Source organism: Colobus angolensis, unplaced genomic scaffold, assembly GCF_000951035.1.
Source record: "Colobus angolensis palliatus isolate OR3802 unplaced genomic scaffold, Cang.pa_1.0 Scaffold40, whole genome shotgun sequence".
In the NCBI taxonomy this organism is placed as follows: Eukaryota; Metazoa; Chordata; class Mammalia; order Primates; family Cercopithecidae; genus Colobus; species Colobus angolensis.
The window spans coordinates 3,871,768-3,878,463 of record NW_012117377.1 but is presented as its reverse complement, the minus strand read 5'-3'; the positions used below and the strand labels follow the sequence as shown (position 1 = coordinate 3,878,463).

The 6,696-nt window shown below is 46.5% G+C and overlaps 1 pseudogene; it reads left to right on the top strand.

Annotated features, from left to right (window-relative positions):
• Positions 1 to 222: 222 nt before the first annotated feature.
• Positions 223 to 962, top strand: LOC105521489 (annotated as a pseudogene).
• Positions 963 to 6,696: the final 5,734 nt, after the last annotated feature.

Below are 6,696 nucleotides of genomic sequence, written 5' to 3'. Positions count from 1 at the left end.
CTACTAAAAATATAAAAATTAGCCAGGCATGCTGGTGCATACCTGTAATCCCAGCTACTCAGGAGACTGAGGCACAAAAATCACCTGAACCTGGGAGGCAGAGGTTGCAGTGAGACGAGATTGCACCACTGCACTCCAGCCTGGGCGACAGAGCAAGACTCCATCTCAAAAAATAAATAAGAGGGTGGGGTTGCACATGACAGTAGCTGCACCACTAGAAAGATGGCAGAGCAAGAGTGAAGAAAAATCCCTTTGGTTCCAGAAAATCTGCAGAAAAAGAGGAAGGCCTATCAAGCCCTCAAAACCACCCTGGCAAAGCAGGCACTTTTAGCAAAGAAGGAGCAGAGGAAAGGAAAAGGGCCAGGTTTAGGTGACTGGAATCATTCCTACATGATTCCTGGCGGCAGAAAAGCGACAAGGTGCCTCTCAGACCACTAGAAGTGAAACCTCATGCCTTGGAATTGCCAGACAACCATTCTTTGGCCTTTGTTGTACACATCGAAAGGATTGATGGCGTGAGTTTACTGGTGCAGAGAACCACTGCAAGACTTCGCCTAAAGAAAATTTTTAGTGGTGTCTTTGTAAAAGTCACCCCCTAGAACCTAAAAATGATGCGTATAGTGGAACGTTATGTGACCTGGGGATTTCCAAATCTGAAGTGTGTCCGAGAATTCATTTTGAAACGTGATCAAGCCTCGGTCAAGAATAAGACCATTCCTCTGACAGACAACACAGTGATCGAGGAGTACCTGGGGAAGTTTGGTGTCATTTGCTTGGAAGACCTCATTCATGAAATTGCCTTCCCAGGGAAGCATTTCCAGGAGATCTCATGGTTCTTGTGCCTTTTCCACCTCTCAGTGGCCGGTCATGCTACCAAAAATAGAGTGGACTTCCTCAAGGAGATGGGCACACCTGGCTATCAGGGTGAATGCATCAATCAGCTTATCCACCAGCTGAACTAGACCCAGGTGGCAAACTGCGGTAAATTTTTATCAATGAAGTGGAAGCATGTGTTTTGTTGTTTGGGGAATTTTTATCAAGTATCTTCAGAGAAGGTTATTTCCTGCTTTACCTCAAAAACTGGAAAGGAAGGGTCAAAGAAAAGGCAGTAGCTGGCTGGGCGTGATGGCTCATGCCTGTAATCCCAACACTTTGGGGGGTTGAGGCGGGTGGATCACCTGAGGTTGGGAGTTTGAGACCAGCCTGACCAACAGGGAGAAATGCCGTCTCTACTAAAAATACAAAAATTAGCCGGGCATGGTGGCGCGTGCCTGTTATGCCATCTACTCGGGAGGCTGAGGCAGGAGAATCTCCAGGCGGAGGTTGCGGTGAGCCGAGATCGCGCCATTACACTCCAGCCTGGGCAAAAAGCAAAAGTCCATCTCAAAGAAAAGAAAAGACAGTAGCTTACGTTTATGGCAAGCACCTCTCATCACAGTCCAGTCCCAAGGAAAAAGTCCAGCGTTTTCTACATTGGGTGCTGCGTCGTCTGAAATCAGCACATTCCGTGGAGGAAGGATCCTGCTTTGTTGCATCTATCTTAGGGTTTAATGTTGGTAAATGAGTCACTCTAGCATTTACACAAGGCTCCCTAAGACTCCTGCAGCAGCTGACCAAGCCCCGGGACATAATTGAATCTGGAGAGTCCTGGGGCCTTGTTTTGAAAAAACTTGAAATACACATAGGAAGAAAGCCATAAAAGTAAACGTTCACTTGTCTCTGCAAAATAAATAAATAAATAATAAAAGTAAATAAATACTACTCCCCTATTCTTGAAACACTTCTTTTTTTTTTTTCCTCTTTTAAGAGATGGGGTTTTATGGTGTTGCCGAGTCAGGTCTTGAACTCGGGCTCAAAGGATCCTCCCACCTCAGCCTCCCAAAGTGCCGGGATTCCAGGTGTGAGCTACCATACTCGGCCAAAACTCTTTTATGATTCCCAGTGGTACACTGGATAATTACTAGCATCCATGGCATGTTATGTGAGGTCCTCAATGAACTACCTGTCTGGCCTCATTTCTTAGGACTCTACTTCTTATGCCAAAGCTACAGACAGATTTTATTTGTGTTTAAGGACTATCCTAAAGTTCGCCTGGTACGTTGTGTCTGTAGAAGGTTTTAGTGACTGCTGCTTCTTCATGTGGCTTTTCTTTTTTTGTGCTTAACATTCTTCAGAGGCTGGGGCATGGTGGCACACGTCTGTAATTCCAGCACTTTGGGAGGCTGACATGGGAGGATTGCTTGAGTTCAGGAGCTTGAGACCAGCCTGGACAACATATGGAGACCTTGTCTCAATTAAGAAAAAAAAAAATTATTCAGATGAAACCCTGAGAATGCCTATTCTAACTAGCCCTCTTCCAAGCACATTCCCAATGAGCCTAAGAAAATTAAGCTCCCTGCCCCATATTTGCTCTGTAGAGAAATACGTAAACACCAGCTGGGCATATCTGGCAACATTTTCAGCAATAAAAACAAAAGTTTGCGTTGTGAAAACCAGATTTATTTATTTGGATATGGGACTGGATGGGCCTTTGGAAATTTTTCTAAACCTCAGTGCCATTTTTAGCATCTTTTAGAGATGCAAAATAATTTCACTTGGTGGCACAGAAATGGATTATATGTGGCAGAGCCTGGGATGACTGATTCCCCTCCGTGGAATTGGCCTGTATTTGGGGTGCAGCTGACAGCTGCCGCACCTCAGCAAATACTGAGAATTCAGAGCAGAGGTCCAGAAACTTTTTCTGGAAAGGGCAAAATCGTAAATATTTTAGACTCAAAGTTGTCTGCCACCATTCACCAACTCTGCCATTGTAGTTCAAAAGCAGCCAAAGACAATAAGTAAATAAATGGCTGTGGGATAAAATTATCTTTATGGATACCGAAATTTGAATTTAAACTTTCCCACGTGTCCTGAAATTTTATTTTTCTTTTGTTTTTCCCAATCATTTGAAAATGCAAAAAGCATTCTTAGAGAGCTGTACAGAAATATGTAATGGGTGGATTTGGCCCGTGGGCCACAGTTTGCTGAACTCAGCTGGATCAATGACTCTGAAACATCAGCACACATCAGCATCTGCTTGGAGGGCTTATCTCATTTATTTATTTGAAGCCTACAACTCATAGAATTGGAGGACTTATTTTAATCAAGATTGCCAGGCCTCACCCTAAGGGTGACTTTCTGAGTCAGAATGTCTAAGACACAAGTCCCCAACCCCCAGGCCACAGACGTGTAACCGTGAGTGGCCTGTTAGGAACCAGGCCAGACTGCGGGAGGTGAGTGGCAGGCGAGTAAGCACTGTGGCCAGAGCTCCAGTCAGACCAGGGGCAGCATTACATTCTCACAGGAGCGTGAATCCTATCTTGAACTGCAATGCGAAGGATCTAGGCTACGCGCTCCTCGTCAGATTCTGATGCCTGATGATCTCAGGGGGAGCAATTTCATCCCCAAACCATCCCCCATCCCACCACCTCTGCCCTTGGACCGGATTTTGTCTTCCACAGAACTGGCCCTGGTGTCAAAAAGGTTGGGGATCACTGATTCAGGGTATAGGGTGGAGGTGGAACAACATTCCCGCCATCCCCCCTATAACCATTTCATTCACAGCATCAAGGGCCTGAACATTTTTAACACATTTCCAGGTGACCTGTTGCTACAGGCCTGTCCTAGAACTCTTTTTTTTTTTTTTTTTTTTTTTTTTGAGACCGAGTCTCACTCCGTTGCCCAGGCTGGAGTACAGTGGTGGGATCCTGGCTCACTGCAACCTCTGCCTCCCAGGTTCAAGCAATTCTCATGCCTCACCCTCCCAGGTAGGGGGAACTACAGGCACCTGCCACGACGCCCGGCTTATTTTTTGTATTTTAGTAGAGACGAGGTTTCGCCTTGTTGCCCAGGATGGTCTCAAACTCCTGAGCTCAGACAATCCGCCTGGCTTGGCCTGCCAAAGTGCTAGGATTATAGGCATAAGCCGCCGTGCCCGGCCTGGCCTAGACCTCTACAAAGACTGCTGTCTTGTTTCATTCAACAGCTTGAGGTTCCAGCCACAATGACAGTCATGTTGTATAGGGACTGATCCTTCATCAGCTGCAGCTGTGGTACTGAAAGTCAGGGCTGGGCCTCCATCAGAGGGGCCTTGGGGCAAGAGGGAAGCCAGACAAAAAGAAGTATTCCCATCCAGGCAAGCAACAGGTCCAGAAAGAGAATAAGAAGTCAATGCTGGAGCAGCTTGAGTCCTCTAGGAATGCCAGTGAATCAACCACCTAACTCTGGCCTGGGATTGGGTCCTGGCTCTGGGTTCAAAGCAGCCTCAGCTCAATGCACTGGAGGGTCAGGAGCAGGCTCTGTAAGGGTAGGGCCTGGGATATGTGTGGGGCCAGGAACAATCTCTCCATGATCTTTGCAAAAACTTTCTTCACCAGAGACAAGGAAAACCAAGATTGTGAAAACAGAATCTAAGTGGAGTTTCGCAATTGCGCCCAGGCTGGAATGCAATGGTGTGGTCTCGGCTCACTGCAACCTCCGCCTCCTAGATTCAAGCAATTCTCCTGCCTCAGCTTTCCAAGTAGCTGGGATTATAGGCATGTGCTACCACACCCAGCTAATCTTGTATTTGTAGTAGAGATGGGGTTTCTCCATGTTGGTCAGGCTGGTCTCGAACTCCTGACCTCAGGTGATCCGCCTGCCTCGGCCTCCCGAAGTGCTAGAATTACAGGCGTAAGCCACCGCACCTGACCAAGATTGTTTTTAAACTGTGTTTGTTGTTTTAAAAAAAAAAAAAAGTTAACTGGCCATGGTGGTGGGCGCCTATAATCCCAGCTACTTGAGAAGCTGAGGCAGGAGAATCACTTGAACCCGGGAAGCTGAGTTTGAAGTGAGCTGAAATCCCACCATTGCACTCCAGCCTGGGTGACAGAGCGACACCCTGAGTCAAAAAACAAAAAACAAACAAACAAAAATACCAAAGGTAAATTGTGTTCGATGTATGCTTTACTTCATGATCATTTTATGTTGCAAAAGTGCTTTCACAGTGGTATGGGAGCCAGGGCTCTGTGTATCTGATTCTCAGGGCAGCCACGTGGCGGTGTGACCCGACCAATCCCTCCGTGATCCAGGCTCGCATTACTATTATCAGGGAGGAAAAACATTTCCTCTGCTTTCTTAGGTCCAGAGTCTGGGGATCTGCAAAAAAAATCAACAAAAAAACCAGCTCAACAGGAGAAAAATAACATCATTTTTATTAATGTTTATAAGTACTGCATGAAAGTTCACAAAAAGAAATGAAACTTGAAAAAGCAATTAGGCTCTGGGAATTTATATGCCATTTTATCAAAAGAAAGGAGATCCGGGCACAGTGAGTGGTTCATGCCTGTAATCCCAGCACTTTGGGAGGCTGAGGTGAGAGAACTGCTTGAGCCCAGGAGGTTGAGATCAACCTGGACAACACAGCAAGATGTCTCTCTTTTTTTTTTTCTTTTTTTTTTTTTTTTTTTTTGAGACAGAGTCTTGCTCTGTTGGCCAGGCTGGAGTGCAGTGGTATGATCTCAGCTCACTGCAACCTCCGCCTCCTGGGTTCAAGCAATTCTTGTGCCTCAGCCTCCCAAGTAGGTGGGACTACAGGCACAAGCCAGCACACCTGGCTAATTTTTGTATTTTTTGTAGAGACGGGGTTTCACCATTTTGGCCAAGCTGGTCTTGAACTCCTGACCTTGTGATCCACCCTACCCCCCTTTGCCTCCCAAAGTGCTGGGATTACAAGCGTGAGCCACCGCGCCTGACCAGCACAGCAAGATCTTACCTCTACCAAAAACAAGAAAAATAAATTAACCAGGCTCACAGTCAGTGTTCCTGTAGTCCCAGCTACTCAGGAGGCTGAGGTGGGAGGATCCCCTGAGCCCAGGAGTTAGAGGTTGCAGTGAGCTATAATCACAACACTGCAACCCAGTCTAGATGACAGAGCAAGTCCCTCTCTGGAAAAAAAAATAAGGAGTTTGGGATTTGACAGAAAATAAATTACGGGGAAGTGACTAGGAAATAAATGGGGAGGCCAGTGAAAGACAAAGGCTATTCTAGTAAGGTATTTCTTTTGATGCAAATTTACCTTAGTGTTGACTCTTTTTCTCCAGTGGAGAGAGTAGCTCTTTGGGGAGGGGCGGGGGAAGCACCATCACACATAGAAATATATGCCCTGCTTTTAGGCAGATAAGGGAAGGGCAGAGAACTCTTCCTCCATCTGTTGATTCTCAAGTGCCTTCAACTCAGAATAATCCTTATGCTGAGGCAGTGTATTTGGGGGCGACATATCCTAAGCCTCTTCATTCCCATCATCACTGGTTTGGGAATTGGCTGGGACGTGAATCCTATTTTCCCCACTCCCTCTGTGCCTTTGGTAAAGTTACTTAATATCCTATATGCCTCAGAACCCCAGTGGCTCACGTCTGTAATCCCAGCACTTTGGGAAACCAAGGCAGGTGGATGATGAGGTCAGGAGTTGCAGACCAGCCTGGCCAACATGGCGAAACCCCATCTCTACTAAAAATACAAAAATTAGCTGGGCGTGGTGGTGCGTGCTCATAGTCCCAGCTACTCAGGAGGCTGAGGCAGGAGAACTGCTTGAACACAGGATGTGGAGGTTGCAGTGAGCCGAGATCACACCACTGCACTCCAGCCTGGGAAACAGAGTGAAACTCTGTCTCAAAAATA